Below are 26,631 nucleotides of genomic sequence, written 5' to 3'. Positions count from 1 at the left end.
AGATTCTGATCCATTGTTGTAACATTCCAGTCTATTGTCCTCAGATTCTGATCTCTCCACCCCCTCTCTCTACAGCTGCCAATCCCTGTTAGTGCTGTCACTGATGCTCCCGCTTATACTATGGGATAAGACATAGACCAGGGAGCCTTATTTATAGGAGAGGGAAAGCTTTCTGTGACGCAGTTAGAATCCATAGAGACTGACATCAATCATCGTCACTGAACAAATAGTTCCAGTTAACCCCTTTCAATACACCTTCAGTGAACCTTTGGTTCACAATTGAAACTGGGCTGGATTGGATCTTAACATCGTTGTCTATTTGTTGTATATTCCATCACCAATTGCTCTGAAGATGTATGTGGTGAGGGAGAATGATGGATGTTTTCATTTTGCAGGTTAAGTGGCTTTGCCTTGTTGTCCACGTGCAATGCTGTAACCACCTGCATCAATACACGACCCCCCCAAAAAAGACAAGCAAAATGTCATTACTGTGCTGATTGTACAAAAAAATGCTGAGCAAAATTGTGTTGGCCTTGTAGCGAAAGTGTAGATTTCTCACTGCTGCAATAAAACAACATTGTATGTTGAAGATACAAAGTTCTTCATTGCAGTTTATGTGCTTTAAAGCAGTAACATTTACATTTCTTGATTCAATTGACCAAAACTAAAATCAAATGTATTGTGTACAATGATGCCGTTCATTAAAGCCCATGGACTAAAGAGCCAGGGACAGAATGAATGTGACATTGGTTCGGAGACAGAGAGGAATGGGGGCAGTGGCTGTAGTGACTGGACCGGAGCACAGTGATATCCCAATGTCACCAGTATTTAGCTAGCACTTATTCTGACAGATGGAAAAAAATGTAATGCAGAGCAAGGAAAGAGATTATATTTGGGAGATGGAATGCCAAACAACAATATGAACACACCATGATAATTTTAAATATAATAGGAAACTATATTTTATGCAAACACTGTTTAATCATGGGGTATGCAGAATGATAAAATTGTTCATATACACACAGGATATTCAGAAATAAAAGCAGACAAAGATTTCAAAATAACAAGGTTTAGAGCTGGCTGAACACAACAGGCCAAGCAGCATCTTAGGAGCAGAAAAGCTGACATTTTGGGATTTCAAAATGTTAGGTGTATATGGATTTTACAGGATAATGATAGGAGGGATATAGTTCACCGCCAGCTGGTGCAGAGATGATGGGCTGAGTGACCTCCATCTTGTTGTAATTATTCTGAGATTTGTATGAAAATACTTCAGAGCCTGAGGGGAAACACTTTCAGTGAAGGGCACAGATTATGCCATCATGAGTAATCTATTTCCGTTGTCTCATGAAGTGCAGCTGCCTTGGAAATTTATTTTCAATCAAAATCAATTTCCTGAAATTCCTGCATTGAGGACGATATTCACAGAATATTTTTAATAAAGAAACAGACACTGGTGTAATACACCTGTTGTCAGCCCAATGGCTCTCACAGAATCAGGGATGGACGATATTGTCCAAATACAACCAAGTTCAACATCTGGACCTATCAAGAAAAGTAAAATTCTGGAGATTAAGGAAACCTGAAATAGAAGTTAGTGGAGAAACACAATATATGAGGCAACATCTAGAGACAGATATTGAGTTAACAGATCTGGTCTGTAATGAATCTATTCTGAAAAAGTCACATTGCAGATGCTGCTAGACATGATAATTTTTATTCCAGCATTTCTTTTCTTTCTTTGGACTGTCACAATTTGTCTGATCTGAATCACAACAGTGAAGCTGACATTTGAGTTGACCTTCAAGTATTTGTGAAAGATCATTAAAGGAGACATTGCAAAGTTTCTTTAATAAAGATCCCAAGTTTCGATGGCTTGTTACATTGAGATAAACTGCCATGAAAAGTTTGAACTCAGTGGCACTGATATCGCACAATCAGTCCTCTCATTGAAAACGATGTGGATCCTGAACTCAATGTCATACCGTGCTCCTGATTTCGCTGGGGTGACACTCATCCAGCAAAGTCTTACCTTTCTGAGACTTTGGGCTCAACTTTGAAAACATAAAATTTCCTGATATTTTTAATAGGACGCACTCAACCATGGGTTTTAGCAGGCACTAGCAAAGGCTGAGTTTATTTGTCATCACCAATAGCACTGGAGAAAGTAACAGTGAGCTGCCTTCCTGAAACACTTCCAATCCAAATGCTGCAGATATGCACACAGAGCTGTTTGTTAGGGATTCCAGGATTTTTTTTTTCAATATATTATAGTCAAGGAACAGCAATTTAGTGCCGATGCAGGACGACAAGTGACTTGAATGACTACTTTCAGAGACTGATTTCCTCATTGTCGAGTCGAGGACATTACCAGTGCAGGATTGTCTCCAACTTGCATTGATCACATTTTTGTTCAGGGTCCACAATGCCATAATGAGTGAAGTAACATGGGTGGCATGGCAAGTTACTCTGATCTCACTTCAAATGATGTTGGAACATGAGCTAAAACACTAAAGAGTGAAAGTACAGAACACTGTGCTCATTGTTCTCACAATATTCCAAAGCTTTTTTTTTGGTACGGACTTCCGATTCTGTCAGCAGATGTTTGTCCTATTTGTGAGGAGGCTAGTTGGTGTCTGGATTGCACTGCTGAGGAGCGTGGTTGAAGCAGGTAACATCCCAAACTTTAAAAGCATTTGGATCAGCACCTGGTGGTGTAGTCTCAATGGGCCTTTTCTCAATTGTATGGTTCTGTGTGGGAGCAGCCATGAAAGGTCTGATGTATTCTGAAGTACTGGCCAATGGTACTTGTTTGTCTGTTCCATCAACTGTGCTCAAGATGTGTTTCAAAACAGCATCACTCAGACAATATCAGCACTTACTCAGCTGAGGACAGCCCAGCTATCTCTGAAGACATACAGGATTTTTCAAATGGTCAGAGCAAGATTATTCCAACTGTTTATCGCCATTATTTTAACGAAACCAATAAAATGGATACAGCTTTCCCTCCATTAGAATAAAATATTTTAGCTGTTATGGCGTCATTCCTAAAGGATGAATAAACTCCTTCTTCCCATGCACACACTTTGAGAATGTATTTGTTTTCCTGCCGGTTTTTAATCCCCACTCCACTCCACTGCTGTTTCCATGATCTGGTTCCATGTTCGTGCCACTCGAATATGCATTTCCAAAGAGAATGTTTCTGTTTGAGCCAAGATTGTGAATGCTTACAAACTAACAGATCATATTCCTCAGCACCGCTTCACAGTCCTCAGTCCCTGCAGTCGTCTATGTCGTTATTCCAAAATATGTGGCACCATTCAGGTTTAGCTGATGAATGGCTAACACGAACAGTTCTTCAGTGTTGCCGGTTAGGAATTATCTCCAACAGGAGGCAATCCAAAAGCACCACCTTGATATTCAATGATATAATCAACTTCCAGTGACAAATATCCAGTGTGTAACTATTCATCAGAAATTCACCATATCATAGAGTCAGAAAGTTGTGAAGAATGGAAACAGAGGCTTCAGTTCACTTGATCCATACCAATTACATATACCCAATAAATCTTGTCCCATTTGCTAGCTTTTGACCCGTATCCTTCTAAACCTTTACTGATCACATACCCATCTTTTCAAATGTTGTTCTTGTACCAAACTCCATTACTTCCCCTTGCAGCTCATTCCACACACTCACCTCCCTCTGTGTGAAAAAGTTACCTCTGAGGTTCCTTCTAAATCTTTTCCAGCTCACCTTAAACTCGCACCCTCTAATTTTGGACTCCCCCACCCCGCTGAAAACACCTTGTCTAGATACCCTATCTATTCTCCTCCTGACTTTCTAAATATCAGTAAGGTCACCCCTCAGCCTTCGAATCTCCAGGCAAAAGCCTATTCAGTTTCTCCCTGCAGCTCAAACCTTCCAACCCAGGCAACATTCTTATAAATCTTTTCTGAACCTTTTCAGTTTTCACAAAATCCTTCCGATAGCAGGGAGACGAGAATTGCATGCAATATTCCAAAAGTGGCCTAACCAGTGTACAGCCGCAACAGGACCTCCCAACAACTACACGCAATGCACTGGCCAATAAAGGCAAGTTGTACCAAATGCAACAGGAGTAGACTCCCAACTTTAAGGGCATTTAAATGGTCATTGGATAAACATATGGATGATAATGGAATAGTGTAGTTGAGATGGACTTCAGATTGTTTCACATTTCGGCACAACATCGAGGGCCGAAGGGCCTGTACTGCACTGTAATATTCTATGTTCTCTGTGAAATGCTTTCTTTACTATCCTATCTATCTCTTAATCCACTTTCAAGGAACCAAGTGCCTGCACACCAGGGCTCATTGCTCAGCAATACTCCCCAGGGCCTTACCATGTAGAGTACAAGTGCTGCCCCAATTTGATTTCCAAAATGCAACATGTCAGATTTATTCAAATTAAATCTGCCTACCATTCCTTGGTCCATTGTCCCATCTGATCAAGATCCCATTGTACTCTGAAGTAACCTTTTTCAGTGTCCACTACATTTCCAATTTGGTGAACTTCCAGCTGGAAGTTTTCAAGGTCAATTAATGCCGGTCCAGCTACACTAAAATCCCAAATGAATTAAAAAGGTCTGATTTTCCAGAAAAAAATATTGATCTATGGAGCTAATTGCTGTCTTTGAGGTTGTGGGATATATTTGCAAAATGCAGTTCATGCATAATGTGAAAGAAAAAGACAAATCACAGCTCAGGCCACAGATCATTAAAGATAACGCAGCATTTTTTGAAGCAGCTGGAGGAGCACTCAAAATGCCATGCCCAGTGGGTGTTGACTTCAAGATAAGTGTGATTAATGTAGTTTTGTTTTTTTGATTGGAATAGACTTGTTGATGTGAAGGTCCTGTTTTTATGCTGAATGGCTCTCTGACCTTAATTTTTGAAAACAGAAAACGCAGTCTCACAATTTCCATAATACGTCAGCTTTTGTGCTCCTGAGATGCTACTTGGTCTCCTGTGTTCATCGAGCTTCACACTTTGTTATTTGGATTCTCCAGCATCTGCAGTTCCCATTATCTCTGATCACAATTTCCATATGTTGTGAGCATCAAGTGGTGAGGATTACAATCTCCAAGACCACACAGCATCCTGGCTGGAATCGATAACATTGTCCATTCACTGACACTTCTTCAGAATCCTGAAAGTGTCCATGAAACATATGTTCGTGTCCCTGGGTTTCACCATCATATTCTGAATGGAAATTAGACAGAGGCAATAAATGCTGGTCTTGCGAACAAAAGTCATCTCAACACTCCAAATAAAAGTAATCTGTACTATTAAAGACATATATTCAGCCCAATCTGTTTACGAAAGCAGTTTTATTGAGATTTTAACATTGTTCTGTCTCTCTGATCTTGCTGAAAAACCATGAAGCTTTCCTGAGTATTTTCATAGTGTCGTTTAAAAATCGTTTTTGGAAGTTGTACCCATCATTCTGAAAGGTAGAGCCTTCGTGGCCATGTGAAAACTTGGATCAGCAGGAAGTGATTAGAAAAATCAAACCAAGTCCTCCATGCGGTGAGCTCTTGAATGATGTGGCCTCAAATAAACGTTCCTCTCCACCCCTTATAACATTGGTGTGTTATTCTCAGTCAAGAATCTGTCTGCCTCTCCCTTCAGAATATTCAGTGATTTATCCTCCATCTCTCTCTGGAAAGATTTCCATAAACACACAATCCTTTGAAAGGGTAAAAGAAATAAGTCACCATTGTCTAACTGAGATATTCTCCAGTTTTACAGTCCATCCACTGGTGGTAATCTCGTGCACAAATGAAAATAATGTTTCAGCATTCAACTTGAAAAGACTGATCGGAATATTTTGCGTTTAAACAAGATGGCGTGTCTTCGCCTAAAGTCCAATCACCTAAAGACCAGGGCCAGTCTGGTCATGATTTCCTCTGAAGATAAATACTTCTCACAGGAATCAGTTCGGTGAATCATCCCTGGATGGCTTCTGATTTCATCATGCACACAGCCTAATGCAGTCTCACCATTACCCTGGAAAAGTGGCCAAAAAGTGTCCTCTTCGGCCTTGAAACTGCTCGACCATGCCCTGCAGCAAACCAGGTACTACAGCCACATCACCTTCCTTAGTACCTGCCTACGGAACCAGATCATCCCCATTGGACTACAGTCCACATTCAAGCCTTCCCAATTTGGCCCCAAATGTGACAATGTCTACATCCAGAACATTAAGACACTTCAGAAGCACCTTTCCCTCTGACTCCTGAAACACACACTCGCAGAAATGCGATGGCAACTCCAGGCACTGCAAACCAGCCGACCCCAGCTCAGAGCCTCCCTCTCTCAGACCTGCAAAGGACCTCTCCTTTTTTTTTATTCTTCGGAGGATCTAGAACCTGAACTCACAATTCTACTCAGCTTCAGTGGAGACAAAAAACCGTAAGTACAGTAAACGTCCTGGTGCCTACCATCCAAAACGGGCAACCTACACCTCCCAAATCCCCAACCCGACACAAGAACTCGCCCACAATGTGCCCGCCAGCTTTGGCCATGTGGCCACTCTCGGAGCAACTGGGGATGGCGGCACATCCTCCGCCGCAGGATACACCGTTTCCGGGACAGCGAATGCCACCACCTCCATTTCCATGTCCAGCACCATAGACACTGAGGACACACCTACCGTCAATGCAGCTGCCTCCTCCTACCCTGCTCCTCCCACCACCAGCGCAAATGGCACTCCGCCCACCACAGATCCAACTCCGCCCATGCCCATGCGCCTCCACCCATAACCATCTCCGATGTCACTCCACCCACAGCCTCCACAGCTAGCAGCTCCAGAGGAGACAGAAACACTGAGCCCTGTCGAGTCTTCACCATCCCCACAGACTTCCCCCTTACTGAGGACAAACGATCAGTCCTCAGTATGGGGCTCACCTTTGTCTCCCTCCACGCACACATCAATCAATACCGGTCACGCTTGGACGTTGAGTAGGTTTTCCGCCGCCTCTGCCTCCATGCTTACTTCTCGAACCGTGAGCCGAACCCTCCCTCTACTGACCCCTTCATTCACCTCCAATGCACCCCCTCCTCCTGGGCACCATCCGAAGGTCCTCTACCCTCTCTCGACCTCTTCATCACCAACTGCCATCGTGACATCAAATGCCTCAACCTCTCCACCCCTCGCACTCACTCCAACCTCTTCCCTCAGAACGTACAGCCCTCTGCTCCAATCCCAACCTCACCATAAAACCCATGGACAAGGAAGGCACAGTTGTAGTACGGTGCACTGACCTCTACATCGCTGAGGTTACACGCCAACTCTCCAACACCACCTCCTACTGACCCCTTAATCATGACCCCACGCCTTACTATCAAACCATCATGTCCCAAACCATCCACAACCTCATCACCTCAGATGACCTCCCACCCACAGCCTCCAACCTCATCATTCCCCAACACCTGCAATGGCCGCTTCTATCTCCTTTCCAAAATCCACAAACCTGCCTGCCCTGGTTGACCCATTATCTCTGCCTGCTCCTGCCCCACTGAACTTATCTCCACCGAACTGGAATTCATTTTTTCACCCTTAGCCCAGGAACTCCCTAACTATGTCTGTGAGACCACCCAAACTCTCCATCTCCTGCAAAACCTACAATTCCCCAGTCCCCAACACTTCATCTTTGCCATGGACGTCCAGTTCCTATACACCCACATTCCCCATGCTTCTTCCTATCCCGCAGGCCCAACCAGTGCTCCAACGCTGACACCCTCATCCGCCTTGCTAAACTCGTCCTCACCCTCAACAACCTCTCTTTCAATTCCTCCCACTGCCTACAAAAGCGGTGGCCATGGGTACCTACATGGACCCAAGCTGTGCCTGCCTCTTTGTAGGTTATGTGGAACAATCCCTCTTCCATACTTACACGGGCCCTAAACTCCACCTCTTCCTCCATTACAGTGATGATGACATCCACGCCGCCTCTTGCATCCACGAGGAGCTCAAACAGTTCATTCACTTCACTGATACCTTCCACCACACGCTGAAGTTCACCTGGACCATCTCTAATGCCTCTCCCTCCTTCCTGAATCTCTCTGTCTCCATCTCTGGCAACCACCCAGAAACCAATATCCATTTCAAGCGCACTGACTCCCACAGCTACCTGTAATACACCTCCTCCCACCCACCTTCCTGCAAAAATGCCATCCCCTATTCCCAATTCTGCCGCAACTGCTCCCAGGTTGATGAGTTCCACCCCTGTACATCTCAGATGTCCTCGTTTATCAAGGACGGCAACCTCCCCCGACTCAGTGGTTGAGAACTCCCTCGACCGCGTCTCCCACATTTTGAACAACTCATCCCTCACACCCCGTCCCCACCCTTGTCTGCTTTCCGGATGGACTACTCTCTCCGTGACTCTCTTGTCCGCTCCACACTCTCCTCCAGCCCCACCACACCCGGCACTTTTCCCTGCAAGCGCAGAAAGTGCTCCAGCTGCCCCTACCCCTCACCTCGATCCCAGGCCGCACATCTGATAATGTGCTAGACTGCATCTGCTGTTCCCATTGTGGCTCCGCTACATCGGAGAAACCAAGCGGAGGCTTGGGGACAACTTTGCAGATCACCCATGCTCGGTTCGCACGAAACAACTCCCCCTCCCATTCTGCAAATGGCATGTCCATCCTGGGCCTCCTGCAGCGCCACACTGATGCTACCTGAAGGTTACAGAACAGCAACTCATATTCCGCTTGGGAACCCTGCAGCCCAATGGTATCAATGTGGATTTCACAAGCTCCAAAATCTCCCCTCCCCCACTGCATCCCAAAACCAGCCCAGCTCATCCCCACCTCTCTAACCTGTTCTTCCTCTCACCTGTCCCCTCCTCCCACCTTCAGCCGCACCCCCATTTCTTACCTACAAACCTCATCCTGACCGCTTGACCTGTCGTCCTTCCCGGACTGACCTATCCCCTACCTACCTTCCCACCTACACTCACCTTTACTGGCTCCATCCCTGCCTCTTTGACCTGCCTGCCTCCTCTCCACCTATCTTCTCCTACGCAGCAGCAGCTACGCACTGATGATGTCTTCTCGACTGGAGACGAAACGTTTGCAATTCATTTGCCAAACTCGGCGAAAAAACCAACAGCCAACAACCTTCTCCTCTCTCCCTATTTATTCCAGAACCCTCTCCCCATCCCCCTTTTCTGAAGAAGGGTCTAGGCCCGAAACACCAGCTTTTGTGCCCCTGAGATGCTGCTTGTCCTGCTGTGTCCATCCAACCCCACAGCTTGTTATCTCACACTCTCCAGCATCCGCAGTTCCCATTGTCTCAAACCAGCGTATTCAGCTATGGAGCATGCGCACAGCTCATTGTGATTGTGAGCATGCGTACTGGGAGAGATAGCCGGAATGAAATGGTCCTCCATGAGAGCCACAAGCAGTGAATACAGGTTAAAGGGGAGGGCAGTTTCGGTGCTGTATTCCAGCAAGAGGGCTGCGTGATTGCTCAGTTTAGGTCTCAGGTCTCAAATCGGGGTCTTCCAGTACCGCGTTTAGTTTTCAGAGAGCCTCGGGCTTCCTCCCTGAAAGAGGCCTAGACTGCCCTGTGAGAGGGAAAGTCCTGTCAGCTTTTACCCTGTCAAGCCACTTCAGAATGTGATTACCGCAATGAGAGGTGTTCTCAGTAAAGCAGAACTCCAATGTGTACTCACTGGTCATAGGTCTTTCCACTGCGTATTGTGTTAGCACCCTCGCTGAATTTTGTTTTGCGTTTTTAAAAAGTCATTTTTGGCTTGAATCTGAGAGTTGAACGGTGACGTCTGGACTGTGAGCAGCTGTTGTGCTCCAAAAAATACAAAATCAATTATTGGCTTCTGAGGCCAGGCCTGGAAGTCGATTGCAGGTTGTTTCTTATTGGAAAACTGTGTAGACTCTTTTGGCCATTAATAAGGTCAGCATCTGGGAACTGGTGCCAGCAAGTCTGGGAGAGAATGTTGTCAAACAGAAGGACTTTAAAACTGGGCCAAATGCACATCTTTGATGCTGAGCTGGCTGCTGGTGTGACAGAGGCTCAGAGAAAGTGGAGGGAGAGAGCTGAACAGGTTGGGGACGTGTGGTTTGGATATTGGGGTTATTCTTCACCCATCACCCCCCCACAAATCCAGCCAGTTGTTTCTCTCATTGTCCCTCTTCCCCCACTTTACCCACTTCTGTACCTCCAGCCCCTATCCCACCCCTTGCTTCCCCCAGTATCAGCAAACTTCCAAAGATATTTCTGACATACTCTGTTACTTTTCTCAGGGCATTCAACAACTTGAAAACTGGATTGAAAATGAGAGACAGAGCAGCCACTGCAGAAGCTTCCAAAATCACTCTGCACTTTCTTGAACTGCTGCAATCCACGTGGTGATGTAGCTCCCATGTTGAAAATTGGTAAGGAGTTGTAGGATTTTCATCCAGTGGTGATAAGGTCGTGCTGTTTTTTGTGTCTGTTGTTGTCATTTTGTTCTTATATTCCATCTTCAACAGAATAGAAACATAGAAAATAGGAACAGGCACAGGTCATTGTAGCTTTCGATCCTTCTCCGCTAGTCACTTTGATCATGGCTGATCATTCTACTCAGCCTCTTCCCACTTTAGAGCCAGATCTTTTGATCCCTTAAGCCACGACAACTATACACGTTATCATCTTCTTGGAAACATCCAGTGTTCAGCCTTAACTGCTTTCTGTGGCAGCAAATTTCACAGGGTCACCAGTCTCTGTATTTTTTTTAAAATTTCCGCATTTCAATTCTTAACAGCCGAGTCCATGCCCCTAAGCTCCAACTCCCTGGTCATTGACAACATCCTTCCTGTATTTACCTAGAATTTTATTGGTTTCTGTGAAATCTTTCCTCGTTCTTCTAAACTCTAGTGAATTTCATCCTAACCAATCCATCCTATCCTTATATGTAAGGCTTGCCATCCCAGGAATCAGTCTGATCAACTGTTGTGAACAGCCTCTGTAGCCAGAAATTCCTTCCACAGATAAAAATTCCAAATTTACACATACCATCCCAGGTGTGGTCTCACCAAGATCCTGTACAATTTCAGTAAGACATCCCTGCTCCTGTACTCAAATGCTGTAACCCTGCAGGTCAAAATACCATTTGCCTTCTTCACCCCCTGCTACACCTGCATGCTTACTGTCAGTGACTTGTGTTTTCCTAGTTTTGTAATCCAACTGGATAATCTCGAACTGAGACGCATTTCTCATTTAAATGACTCATTGATTGTATGAATACCTGGGATCCACCATGGACCACAGTTTCACACTGGTCACTGGTTGGCATACAAGAAATGACTGTTTATTCTGACTGTTTCTGTGTGCCAAACAGTTCTGTATCCCTGTGAATACCCAATCTCTCATGCTTTAAATTTACGTGCTAATCTCTTATGTGGGGACTTTGAATGCCTTCTCAAAGCCTACATAAGCCACATGCACTGCCTTTTCAACTCTAAATGTTGCATTTTTGAAACATTCCGGCAGTTTTGTCCAATATGATTTCCCTTTCATCAATCCAGACCAACCTAATTCTGTCACTGTTTTCCAGTGTTAGTCTCAGGTTCATAGTTCTCAGGCTTCTCCCACATCCCTTCTAAAACAAAGGGATAATATCAGCCACTCTCCAGTCATGTCACACCCACCCATATTTATAGATGATACGAATATTTCTGCAATTTCCTCCCTTACTTCCCACAATATCCTCAGATACACTAGATCAGGTACTGGAGATTTATCAAGCTTTATATTTTCTGAGACATTTAGCACTTCATCTCCTGTAATGTGAACTATTTTCAAAATATCAAAAAATATTTCTGCGTTCTCTAGCCTCCTTCATTACAACTTGTCCATGCCGACCAGGCTTCCCAAACTGAACGAGTCCCACTTGCTTGAGTTGGGTCCATATCCCTCTAAAGCTTTCCTATTCATGTACCTGTACAAATGTCTTTTAAATGTTGGAAGTGTACCTGCATCTGCCACTTCCTTTGGCAGTTCATTCCACATAGAAACGACCCTCTGTTTGAAACAGTTCCCCTTTACTGCCCTTCAAATCTTTCTCCTCTCCCATTAAAAAATACCCTCTAGTATTGGACTCCCCTATACAAGGGAGAAGACCCTTGCTGTTCACATTATACCCCTCACGATTTTATAAACCTCTCGAAAGTCACTGGTCAACCTCCTATTTTCCAGTGAAGCCCCAGTCTCTCCTCATAACTCATACCCTCCAGTACTGGTAACCTATAGACTGTAAGTGTGGCATGAAGCCACCCAGAGTAGAAAGTTAATCCAGCCACGAGAAGCATCACCTACCCTCCATCTCTTTGGCTCTTCGTCAAATAGTCTGGCAATAAGAACTGTCCAGATTTAGGCATGAACAGGGAACGTTTCAGCTTGCTTTCTCCAGCTCCCTAGTCTTGAAATCACCCTCCCAAATGAAAAGGGATCTTCCATTCACCTTATCTGTACTCTTCATGATTTTATAAACATATAAATCACCCCTCCATTCTTAGACTGCAATGGAAAAATGCCTTAACTGATCAAGCCTCTCCTTATGATTCTCAATCTCCATTCCTGGCAACTTCCTGCTAAATCTTTGCTGAATCCTCCCCAGGTTGATGATATCCTTTGAAGAACAGGAGATCTGAAGTGGACACATTACTTCAGAAGAGGCCTCACTGATGTTCTGCACGATTTTAACATGACGTCCCACGTCCTCTACTCAAAAGGTCTGAGCAGTGAAAGCAAGCAGGCTAAACACTGACTTAACCACACTTTCTTCATGTGACACCAACCTCACAGAATTAAGTGCCTGAACCCTGATGTCTCTCTGTTCAACAACACTAACCCCAAGGCCCTCCGTTTAATTGTACAAATACTGATCTTGTTTGTTTTACCAAAATGAAATACTGCACCTTTATCCAAATTAAACACTACCTGCCATTCCTCAGCCTCTTAACCCTATAAATCAAGATCTGTTTGTAATCTTGGACAGCCTATTTCACTGTCCACTATCCTGCCTATTTTGGTGTCATCTGCAAACTTACTGACCATGTCTCCACTATTCTCATCGAAATCGCTTTTTATTTCAAGTCAAACAAAATTGGAGCGATCACTGACCCCTGTGGAACACTTCTGGGAACAGGCTTCCGGTCTGATAAACAACCCTCCACACCAGTCCCTGTGTCCTGTCACTAAGACATATTTGTATCCAGTTGACAAGCTCCCCCCGAGTCCCATATGATCTAACTTTACTAATTAGTCCACCTTGTGGAACCTTGTCAAAGGCTTTACTCTTGTCAAAATAAACTACGTCCACCACTCCGCCCTCAATAATCTTCTTTGCTACTTCTCCAAAAAACTCAAATCAACTAATCATTCCTTGCCTCTCCAAATACATAAATCCTACATTTGACAATCACCTTCAACTACATACCCCAAACCGACGTCAGACTCAGGTCTACAGCTCCCAGGCTTCTCCTGATGTCCCTTAAACAAAGGCACAATTTTAGCCACTCTCCAGTGATCTGGCACCGCACCTGTAATTCTAGATGATACAAATATTTCTGCAAAGGGGCCCCATGTTTTCTCTTTAACTTCCTATAACATGATCTGATGCACTAGAGCAGGGCCTGGAGGTTAAAGTCAGAGTGTAATACAGCATGGAAACAGGCCCTTCGGCCCAAACTGGTCTGTGCTGACTATGGTGCCCGCTCAGCAATTTCTAATTGCCTGCATTTGGTCCACATCCCCCTCTAAACACTTTCCATCCGTGTACCTGTCCAAATGTGTTCTAAATGTTGCTATGGTACATGTCTCAACCACGTTCTCTGGCAGCCCATTCCAACAATGCTCCACTGTCTGTGTGAAGAAGTTGCTCCTCACGTCCTTCTTAAATCTGCCCCCTCTCACCTTAAATCTGTACACTCTAGTTTTCCATTCCCCATCCCTGGGAAAAAGACGACATACATTCATCCTATCTATGCCCCTCATGATTTTATTCACCTCAGTAAGGTCACTGCTCATTCTCCTCCATTCCAAGGAATAAAGTCCAATCCTGGCCAACCTCTCCTTAGAACTTGCATACTATTCCGAGCAACATCCTTGTAACTCGTCTTTGCACATTTTCCAGTTTAACTAGGCCTTTCCTGTGACAGGGTGACCAAAACTGTACACCACACTGCAAATGTGGCCTCACCAATGACCTGCACATCTTTAACATAACATCCCAACTCTTATATGCAATGCATCGACTGAAGAAGGCCAGCGTGCTAAATGCTTTCTTCACCACCCTGTCTACCTGTGATGCTGCTTTCAACCAACTATGTACTTGTGCTTCTCGGTTTCTCTGCTCCATGATATTCCTCAGAACCTTACCATTCACTGTATAACTCCTACCTTGGCTGAACTTTCTAAAGGCCAACACCTCACGCTTAGCAGTATTGAATTTCATTTGGCAATCCTCAGCCCACTTCCCCATCTGATCACAATCCCCCTGTAATTTTTGATACCTCAACGATACCTCTTAAGTTTGCAGATGATACAAAATTACTAATCATGCCATATACATTCACATCCAGATCATTTATGGAAGTGACAAACAACAAAGATCCCAGTATCGACCCCCCGTGGCACACCATTAGCCACAGGCCTCCAGTCCAAGAAACAAAGTTCAGTCATCACGCTGTGCTTCCTGCCATCGACCCCAATTTTGAATCCCATGAGTTGGCTCTCCCTGGATCCCACCCAACCGAACCTTCATGACTAGGCTGCCGTATGGGACCTTGTTGAAGGCCTTACTAAAGTCCATATAGATAGCATTCGCTGCCCTAACTTCATCAATCCTCTTGCTTACCTCCTCAAAAAACTTGAATAGATTTGTCAGACATGATTTCTGTGCCCACATCCATGCTGACTAACCCTATTCAGATCTTGAATATCCCAGCTTTGGTTGATTGACTCCCTGAATATCATCTTCAATACCTTGTCTACCACTGGTTCACTGGCCTGTCATTCCCTGGCTGGTCTTTGCTACGTTTCCTAACCAATGGGACAACATTCGCCACCCTCCAGTCTTCTGGAATTTCAGTAGTGAGAAAAGATGAAGGGGAAAATCTCTGCAAGGGTCTCTGCAATTTCTTCTCCAGCCTCCCACAGTGCCTGAAGATGGACTTCATCAGATCCAGTGGATTTATCAACCTCAATGTGCTTTATGGCTGCAAACACCACCTCGATGGTCTAAAACATCCCCACTTGCTTCCCTTGTTTCCTTTGCATCCATGATTCTTTGCTTAGTAAACACTGAGGAGAAATATTCATGAAAAATCTCCCCCATCTCCATGAGCTGTTTTCAAACCAAAATAATTGTACCCCTGACTTGTCCCCCCTCCATTTCTTTCTCAACAGTAAAACCTGATGCAATATATTCCTTTCAAATCTCTCTCCTCTCCTGATGCTCAACACAGAGTTGACCTCTTTCATCTTCATGGAGCGCTGCTCACTCTCTCGGTGCTCTCTTGCTTTTAATGCACTTGTAGAAAGTGTTTGAATTATTCTTAAGCTTATCAACCAAGGCAGTTTCCTGTTGCCTTTTGCCGTCCTGATCTCCTGTTTAAGAATGTCCCTGACACTATTTACGCTTTCAAGAGATTCATTTGAGCCAATTTTTTTAATATCTACTAATTTATTTTTTTTAAAAATTCCTGACTAAAACCTGAGTATCTTTTTTCACCCATTATTCTCTGATCCTACCAACCTTACCTTTCACTCTTAGAGACGTAATGACTCTGAATTGTCACTTTTTCGAAAGCCCACCCTCCCAACTTATCAGACATCCTTTTACCTGCCGTCTACTCATGTCAACTTTTGAAAGTTATAAAAACAGAAGCTGCTGGAAAAGCTTAGCAGGTCTGGCAGCATCTGTAATGGACAAATCACAGTTAATGTTGCTGGTCTGTTAATCCTTCCTCAGAAGTGTTGAAAGTTCTTTTCTTATAGCACTAAAATTTGCCTGACTCCAGTTAAAGCTTTTACTTTTTCTGGAAGGCATATCCTGTTCCATAATTCTTCAAAACTGATCGTAATTCTGTCACAAGACTCAGAGTTTCCCTGTACTGTCACTTTAGTCACTTGCTACGTCTTATTTTTTTTTCCATAGGAGCATCGATTTATTGATAAAAAAAAGTTTCTTGAACACATTTCACAAAATACTCCCCATCTAAACCTTTAACACAATGGCAGTCCTGGTAAATGTTTGGAAACTGAAAATCACCAACTATTATAACGTTGTTATTCTTACACATATCTGAGATCCCTCTGCATATTTGTTCCTCAGTTTCCCTCTGACTATTAGGAAGCCTATGGTACAATCCAATCAGATGGTTGTTCCTTTCTTATTTCTTATTTCTAATTTCAACATATGTTTTCATGGGATGATTTTTCAGAAACATCTCTTCTAGTGATGGCAGCAATGTTTTCCTTATTTAAAAAAAAATCCTGCGATTGGCCCATATTCGCTCCAAATCATTCAAATTCATGTACTGACCTGAATGTTTTTCAAACATTGTAACTACCCACATCCATCACTTCCTCTGGCAGTTCATTCCACACACTGAGCACTCTATATAAAACAAAAAGATGCCCGTCATGGCTTTTTTAAAATCTTTCTCCTCTCATTTTAAAAATTTGCCCCTGATTTTGAAATCCCCCACCTGAGGGAAACGACCTTTGGTATTCCTTATCTGTGTCTCTCATTATTTTATTAAACCCGCATAAGGTCATCCCTCAACGTCTTACCTTCCCGTGAAAGAAGTTCCCGCCAATCCAGCGTATATTTATAACTCAACCCCACCATTCCTGTCAATATCGTGTTAAGTTTTTTTTCCAAACCCACTCCAGTTTAACAATATTCACTCCCATAACAGGACGACCAGAGCAGCACACAGTGCTCCAGAAGAAGACTCGCCAACATCACTTCCCAACTCCTGTACTCAAAGGCCTGAGCAATGAAGACAAGTGTGCTAAATGCCTTCCTAACCACCCTGTCTACCTCTGATGCAAATTTCAAAGAATGATGTACCTGAAAACTGAGGGTTTTTTTTTCTGATCTGCAACACTACCCAGAGTCCAACCATTAATTGTGCAAGTCCTGCCTTTGTGAAGTATTGCATTTTGGGAGAACAAACATTTATCCAAATAAAATTCAATCTGCCATTCCTCAGCCCATTGCTCCAATTGATTAAGATCTCTCTGAAATCCAGAAAGCCACTAGGCCATCTCGCTTGTTATGACAACAAATAATCATCAAGGAGAGGATGTTCTGCTTCATTTGTACAAGGAAGGGGTCAGACCAAATCTTGAATACCGTTTGCAGGTTTTGGCCTTCTCTTCGTTTATTCAAAGTGGCTCAGAGGAGGTTTACAAGATTGAAACCTGGAATCAGTGGGTTTTCTGAGGAAGATGGATTGGGCAGGAAAGAGAGAAAAGGATTTGTCAGGAGCTGCTGATTAAAACAGGAAACTGACGTGAGCCAGGATATAGGGTGTATTGAAGTAGAGTCTGTTTGGATTGAGCTGAGAAACACCAATGGACAGAAAATGACCTTAGTGCTGCATATGGACCCCAAGCTGCAGTAATATTTTGGAAGGCATTAGGGTGGAATTGAGAGATATGAGGCATAAAGTTATGGCTTTAATTACAGGTGACTGCAACCTACTTATAAATTGTCCAAATCACACTGTAGCAGTACAGTGCAGGAGGAATCCTTAGTGTCTATATGGTACAATTTTATGAATCAACATGTTGAAGAAGCAGATGGGTATTGTATAATGAGGATGGAAATATTGACAATCCAGTTGAGTATGGGCCCATAAGGATGAGGGACCACAATAGGATAGAATTCTTCACAAAGCTGGAGAGTGATATTGTAGTTTCTGAGATTTGGGTCCTGTAATTAAATGAAAAAATTTGAAATGGTATGAGACACGAGCCAGTTGTGATAAATGGTGAATCAGTGTTTAAATGGATGGTGGGAAAATGGGTAATGGCAAATGTTGAAAGAGGACGTGGACAAGCTGTGGAAGTTCTTCATCGCAGCCTGGCGTAAGAACAAAATGGGAAACATGATCAAACCACAGCACAGAAAGGGAAATGAACAGGTATTAAATTTAAGGAAGCAGCATACAAAATTAGGCCAATAAAACAACTGACAACAGGATTCGGAGCAGTTTAGATTTCTGCAAAGGAAAACAACGGGATTTAATCAGAGTGAGAAAACAGAACATGAGTGCATGCTGCAGGGACCATACAAACCAATAGAATTTTGTTTTATATTCATTCACAGGATGTGAACGTTGCTGGCCTGGCCAGAATTTATTGCCCATCTGTGATTGCCCAGAGGGCTATCAAGTGTCAGCTGCATTGCTGTATGGCTGGAGTCACATATAGACCAAACTAGGTGAAGAATAACAGTTCCTTTCCCTGAAGGATATCCGTGAGCCAGATGATTTTTTTTTTCCTGAGGATTGACAACGGTTTCATGATCATCATTAAACTCTTCGTTGAAGATTGGTAGTGAAAGACTGGTCACGAAGAATATGGGCTCTCCTTACAAGCAGAAACAGTGAATTTATAATGGGGTACACGGTGATCGCAGACCAATTAAATATGACTGAGGTTTTCCATAAGGATAACGTCCCAAAATTAAGGGGATCTCAGGGTCTAATAGGACGGTGGAATCACTATTAGTAGGAAAATGATACTGGAAAAACTAATGGGATAACAGGCAGATAAATCCCCAGAGACTGATAACCTTCATCTCAAAGTACTGTAGGAAGTGTCTGCAGAAATAGTAGATGCACGAATGGTTATCCTCCAAATTCTATACACCGTCAGTTTTTTATGGGTTGGAGGATCGCTAATGTAACCCCAGTATGTAAGAAGGGAGTCAGAAAGAAAACAGGGAATTTGCATAAAATTGGTTGGAAAAATATGTTAGGGTCAGCTATAAAAGATGGAATAACAGAGTACTTGGAAGATAGTGTCAAGATCAGGCCGAGCCAGCAGAGCCTTTTTCCATGCTGCAGACTCTGTTGGGTGTGAATTCCCTCCACGCCGCGCACCATCCTGACTTGGAAATGTATTGCTATACCTTCAGTGCTGCTGGTTCAAAATCCTGAATTCTCTCCCTAACCGCATTATGTGTCCATCTACCATTCATGGACTATAGTGGTTCATGAAGGCAGATGACTGCCACCTTCTCCATGACAACTGAACTCAGCCAGCAATGCCCACAGGATGTTTTTAAAAAAACAATCAAGGTCAAGTGAGAATGTGGAATCCAAGCATAAATAGATCAGCTTTGACCTTTTTGAGGCTCGAGGGACAGAATGGACAACTCTGATTCCTAATTTGTGTGTTCTCTACTCCGATTTAAAATTCATCATCCCACTAGGAATGCTGTATTCCCTGTAAGTTAGAAGGATGACAGCTGATGTGATTAAATTTTTACCAATGACAATTGAAGCTGTTTGGGGTGTAGAGAGGAACTAATCCACTGGGTGAGTGAAGTGGGAGCACAAACCCTGACCCCCCCCTCACCCATAATAATCAGACAAGACTCGAGTTTCTTTGTCTTGCGGTTTATTCAAGCAAAGGAATGAGGAACAAGTGTAGGCCACTTGGCCCCTCGAACCTGCTCTGCGACTCTATAAAATCACTGCTGATCTAATTTCAACCTCAGCTCTATGTGCCTGCATATCTCAGAATATCTTTCAACGTCTTGGTCAGCAAGAATCTGCCTTTTTTTAAATAGAAAGATTCTGCATCCACTGCCTTTTGACGAAGGGAATCACAAAGGTTCTCAGCCCTAAGTTCTAGATCCTTCCAGAAGAGGGACCATGTTTTCTCCATGCATCTGGTCAGGTCCCCTCAGAATCTTTCATGTTTCAATTTAGTCTCCTCTTTCTTTTCTCAACTCCAGAGGATACAGGCAAGCCTGTCTAGATTTTGCTCTAGATTTTCTTTTCAGGCAATCCACTCATTCCAGGTATTAGTCTACTGAATTTGCCCCGAAATGTTTCATAACCTTCTTTAAGTTGGGTGACCAGAACTGAACACAGTACTCCAAATACAAATCTCACCAGTGCAAAAGGGGAATTAATTATCGAAGGGAGGACCATGAATTCCGACTTGCTTGCAGGAATGCATTTTCAGCAAGCTTCGGTCATTTACACGTATCTAGTTACAGACTGACACAGGTTATGGTCAGATAGTTGTACGGTTTGTATTGTTACACTGACAGCATTGTTGTGGTCTCACTCAAACCTCCCACTCTGGCTCTGCACAAGTAATGATTGGCTCTGCAGCCAGTTCCCACAGCCTGATTTGTCCTGTATTTTTCATCTTCTGTCCTTTCAAAGTTATCAAATGATCCAAGTGGAATAGCTCAGCAAGACTGACAACATCGTGAAGGAAAAAAAACAGAGTTTCTGTTTCGGGTCCGGTGACCCTTACTCTGAACTTGAGAAAGGGTCACCAGACCCGAAACATTCACACTTTTGTTTTCATTCACAGATGTTGTCAGACCTGCTGAGCTTTTCCAGCAACTTTTATTTTCATTCCTGACTTACAACACCCCACAGTTTTTTTGTGATCCAGGTGACAATCCGGCAGCTTTAATTCTACTTTTAACAGTAAATTTACTTTCCAGGAAATTTGAAAGGGAACACTTACGGACAGGCAGCTCAACTCAAACACTGGATCAAAAACTGCCAGGAACACTTAATTCTCAGGAGCTTTGAACATGGAAGGAACAAGCGTCGTTTACAGTGAAGAGAAACCATACATGTGGTCTGTGTGGACAAGCCTTCAGTCAGTTGTCTGGCCTGTCAGTCCATAAATGCATTCAAAACAGGGTGCCAACAATGACATCAAGCAGCACTTGCTTTGTAATATCATAGTGATGGATCTCAGTTTGAGTTAAGCAAGGGCCACTCATCTCCTCTCCTCCCTACATTCTTGGTGAAAACATGGACCAAACAGCTGAATTCCAAATGTGAGAGTGACTATCCACTATCTTAAGGCTCCATTTGACAGAGCATTGTATTAAGGAATCATAAGAAAGCTGAATTCAATAGGAACCAGAGAATATTATTCTTCCTTGGATAGCTGGTTTTTGAAAACATTGTGTCTTCAGACCTCACTGGATTGAAACAAGGTGAGTTTATTCAAACTTGTACCACATACACGTGGAAGAGGTCTATAAGCCTAGCTTGGAGACACTCTTCCATTTACAGCGACTCAGAAACAGCATAGTAAGGCATTTTCATGTCAGAATGGTTGAATGCAACATTGATGTAAACTAAATTTATATGTCATTTACTTCCGATAAAACAGGATGCTGTTCAGTTTCTGACAAAGTTCTGAGTCCTCTAATTTCAACAGGACTGCCACTTGCATACTATCTTCAGAGCTTCTGAACCTCACCATCAGCTCACTGCTGGGTGAGTAATAATTACATGACTGTTATACAGAGAGTTTCAGAGCCCTAAGTAACTGTTGATATTTCGCTGTTCTGGACCTGCAGTTAAACTGTCTGTGAGATGTTAATGTGAAAACATCCCATTCATTTGTATACTTCTATAAATTAAAGTCTTTTGTCTGCATTTGATTCCTACACAGAGACTTTAATTTATAGGAGTAAACTCTTATCTACCTTCACATCGGTATGCAGACACTGCCCTGAAGCGTCCTGCCCAGCTAGGAATTCAGGGTAAAGCTTTTTGTAACTCCCTTTCTTCTCACACATCGGTATGCAGGCACTGTCTTAAGCTTCCTGACTGAATTAAAATCCGAATCAAACTGTTTCAAATAGGGTTAGGTGGGAAAAATTTGTAAAGGTGTGAAACCTCTGAAGCACGTAACTTCTGTCACTGACAAAGGGGCCAGGGCATTGACTTTGTTCTCACCAGACACACTGGCAACTTGAAATCAGAATCTGTCCCGGGCAACAACTCGAAATCGCCTCCTGCCATTAGCAGCTACTTCACTAGCAATCGATACTATATCCTGGTCTTTTATGTTGTTGATGAAATAATTGCTTGGTATCCTGTTTTTGTCTGTTGTAGTAATTGTTTTATGTATCATGTCATTGTAAATTGTGAAATCGTTTTATGTATCATGTCTTTTGTAAAGTATAAAAAGCAGGGACTGTCCGCTGCTCAGGGAAAATTACTTGTGAGACTCTGCACTCTGAGCACAGTGATTATCCACAGCTTGTACTTGGTAACAAAGGGATTTGTGTTTTTCTAAACAGGTCAGTGTCTTGTTATTGCAGCAAGTCCATGAGGGTCTCCAAAAACGAACTTGACATTTGGCGCTAGAGCAGGGTTCCAACATGTACAGCAGTCTCACGTGTCGAGCTGAATAAGTGATTGCTCGAGTGTCAGTGGAGTGAGACGGACGGACCCGCAAGATACGATTCAGCTTGGTCTCTCTCACTAACCTGCCATCCGTGCGACCCTTCATCCCTGCGTATCTCTGTACTGATGGAACCCGAGACAACTCACGGTCTTGAACACTGCTAAATCCTAACGCCTGGAGGTTCAAATCCCCAGGTGAGTAAAGAAATCCGGGAGGTTCGAGTCCCTGGTGGCCGGGGTTGGAGTCCCCAGGTCAGATAACTGATATTTTTAAAAATCCGGGAGGATAGATTTCACCCTGTGACCGGGGGTGAAATCCTGTGTCGGGCAATGGGGAAAAGGTCGGGCATTTAGTGTAAGACCGAGGTACAGTGTAGTTACAGTGTCTGTCTGTTTCAACCACCCTGCCTTAGACTGGCTGTTAAGAGGGGAAATCCCCCACGCGAAGGTCAGGACCCTGAAGTGGGTGTTGAGACAAAGTGTACTGCAGTAGTATAAAGGGATAGTAAAAATGAAAGCGCTAATAAAAAAAACAGCAAAGGGAAAAATGGGACTAACACTGGATAAGTCAGGTGTCAGCACTCCTTTACATCGATTCTGCCGGGATAATCCCGAAAATGAAGCACAGTACAGACGTCTGTCAGCATGCTTAAATAAAAGATTGGGAAATGAGAATTGGCCATTGGGGAGAACGGGGGATATAGATCTATGCACGAAAGCAGAAGAGGCACTGGAAAGGGTTAATGTCATTCTAGAGAAAGAGAGCTGAGGAGCTGACTGAAAAATCAAAACTGGCCAGTTGGGTGGATAATGCTCGTAGGAGAGGGATCAGTGCCTGTGATAACGAGGGGAAACCAAAAACTTGGGAAGTTTGAAAACTGCAGTGTGAGGATCATGAGATGAATGAAAGGGAAAGAGTTAACCAAGAAAGACAGGAGAGAGAACAGTGAGACAAAGATCGGGGGCTAGAGCGGCAGGCCGCATTGACAGAAAACAAAAAATCGGAGGTACCTCCTGACATATCTGGCGTGCCGATGTTGTTCCAAATTAATGACACAGATGAGCAAGACCGAGGAGAACTGGGGAAGGCATCCCTCTGCCTCATCGGGACTGCTGCTCCCCAAGAACCCAACCCGTTCTCGGCCAATCTACATCTGCAGTCACCCCAACACTGCCATCAGCCCCAGCAACCGCCACTGTATGCTGCCCAAACTAAACCTCCCATAGAATCTCCAAGCCCTTCAGTAGTCAGCCCACATGGATCCCCTGACAAGCCCATGGCTTGTACAGACCCTACCTCCTGTCATACCAGATCTAAAACAAAACAGGGAAACAGGAAACAGGATGCAGACCAGACGGTCAGTGAACAAAAGAGGGACGACAGGATCCTTTTAAAACCCGTGAGAAGCCCAGGAAGACATAAGTCCTGGGTGCAGCCTACTTGACCCTCTAACTACTGTTTACTGTTTCCTGGCGATTCCACAAGTAGCGAAGAATATGATCGTCCCAACTCACATGCAGAGGATAGTGAATGTGAGGACAGAGTTTGGAAGAGATCCTCGAATAGCCATCCCCTAAAGAAGGACCCCGGCAGAAAAAAAATCACCAGCAATTCCCTAATCGCACGTCCCTCACCCGGGCCCAAAATAAGGGGGTCAAAATGCAATGCAAGTCGATGCCCCTAGGAAGCCACAAAAGATGTGTTTAATTATGTCAAGGGCCCCTGATCGAGCCTGTGCTGCATCTATGCTGCGTTCTCCAGCCCTCGGGGCCAGTCCCAGGAACTTGACCTCCCTCAACCCTATCTGTGCCGCCTTAGGGTTTACCTTCAACTCGCTCTTGCACAGGAGTTGTAACAACTCACTCAGTCGGGGGCCATGTTCCTCACTATTGTCTGTGAACAACAGGATGTCATCCACGTACTGTACAAGCCTGTGTGGCTCACTGAAATCTTTTAAACAGTCTGCCATACACTGGTGGAGAATGCTGGGGCTATAATGGAAACCCTGTGGCAGACAGCTCCACGTGTACTGTTGTCTTGTAAAAGTAAATGCGAATTTGTACTGGTCCTGCCGAACCGGGATAGACCAGAAACCATTCGAGATATCCAGCACTGTGAAATTTCACCCCACCCCCCTGCTTTAAGGCAGGAGAGCGCCTTTCCATCAATGGCACACGCCACTGTTTTGAAATTCACGCCCACTTCTCCAGGTCATGGATACCTCTTGAAACTTGCAGTTTCTCCCACAGCTGTGGCTCCACTGGGTCCTAGGGCCCACCTGCAACATTAATTCTTTTTTTCCCAAGAATTTCTGATTTTTGTACATGGTAAATTTGGTTATTTTTTTACCATGTATAAATCCAACTCTTGCTTGGTAATTTTTTAAATGAACTGGAGCTTTTTTCTCCTCCTTCCACTCTCTACGTTCAGGAGACCATTGCATTGTTAGTGCCCATACTGCCTCCCTGGTTCAGTTTGGTAAATGGGATATGGTGACACTGAGCAAATGAGACATGACACGGGGCAAAGATTCCTCCTGTGTGCTCACCCTGTTGCCCTTCCTCCTGACTGACAGCAATCATCATGCGGAGTGGATATTGAAACTGCCCTACCCCGTGTGATACTACATCACTTACACACACACAGACATCATACTGAAACTGACAGGTTTACAATAGGCCCTTTAAACTTGAATTATAACGACCAGTTGCTTACTACTCCACTCGCCTGGACACTGTATCTCAGGGATTAGCCCCTTGTTCCCAGGTTCTCCCTGCGATTTGTTCCTTATCTCTTGCTACTCCAGTATTAACCCAGTCACATTTCTGAGCGAACCCCCACATGACTGCCTGCTGAGGAACCAATTTCTAACCTCTCCACGCCCGGCCCTGACAGATGCCCCACTCCCTTCTCCGGATCCAGTGTGGATTTTTAACGTCCTCACGTACACCCATCCAGGATTCCCTGTCTGTTGAAAACCTCCAGGCAATCCTCCTCCCTAAACAGTTTCAGATTTAAAACTAAACAATTGGCTATTATCAAATGCGCTGCCCATGCCTCTGATTCAATAGTTACTCGGGGCAGCGCTCGGGCTGATCTGGCTGCTAAACAGGCTGCTGCAGACCAAATTTTTATTATACCCTCTATGAACAAGCAGGCGGTAAATCGCATGCCTTCAGACAAGACGGGCATGCCAGATATAGTCACTGTTCGGCACTTACAGGGGGACGCCCCTGCTTCTGAAAAGATTATTTGGAAGGCGCATGGATGTTTGCATTCTGCGTCCTCAGGCCTTTGGGTTACACCAATCGGCCAAGTGTGTGTATCTGATACTTCAGTACCTATGCTTGTTGACTGTCTGCATTCTGACACCCACCTTGGCAAGGAGGGAATGAGTGGTAATATGCTCCGTACCTGGTGGGACCCCAGACTGACTGAGGCAGCCCAGTCTCGTGTAGCATCTTGTCTCACATGCCAGCAAAACAATGTGGGTCAGTGGGTGAGATACTCACCAGGAAAATCACCCTTGCCAGGTGGACAGTTTGAATGCATTCAGCTGGATTTTATTGAACTGTCACGCGTAAACTGTTATAAATATTGTCTTGTCTTTGTAGATGTATTCAGTAGGTGGATAGAGGCTTTCCCAAAGACAAACAACAAAGCCCCAACACGAGTAAAACTGTTATTAACTGAAATAGTACCAAGGTTTGGAGTACCGCGACAAATTAGTTCGGACAACGGCCCTCACTTCGTAGGGAAAATTAACAAGGAACTGTGTGGTACATTACACATCCAACAACAATTCCACTGTGCCTACCACCCTCGGGCAGCAGGGATAGTGGAGAGAGCTAACGGGCCACTTAAAACCAAACTAACCAAGTTGACATCAGAAACCGGCCTGAATTGCTTAAAGGTTTTCCCACTGGCCTTGTATCACATGCGAATAACGGCCCACTCCACTAGTGGGATCTCAGCAGCGGAAATAGTCTATGACCGACCCAGCAGAACAACATGGGATGCCAGTACCAACCCACCCACCAAAACTGACCTAAATGTGATGGGAGAAGAAATGCAAAGCTACTTCCAACCACTAACATCATCTTGAAAGTTTCTCCATTTGCAGGGGAAGTGCGCCTTCGGACCACCTCCGCAGACAC

The sequence above is a fragment of the Stegostoma tigrinum genome, unplaced genomic scaffold, assembly GCF_030684315.1.
Source record: "Stegostoma tigrinum isolate sSteTig4 unplaced genomic scaffold, sSteTig4.hap1 scaffold_67, whole genome shotgun sequence".
NCBI lineage: Eukaryota > Metazoa > Chordata > Chondrichthyes > Orectolobiformes > Stegostomatidae > Stegostoma > Stegostoma tigrinum.
This window is presented reverse-complemented; position numbering follows the sequence as displayed.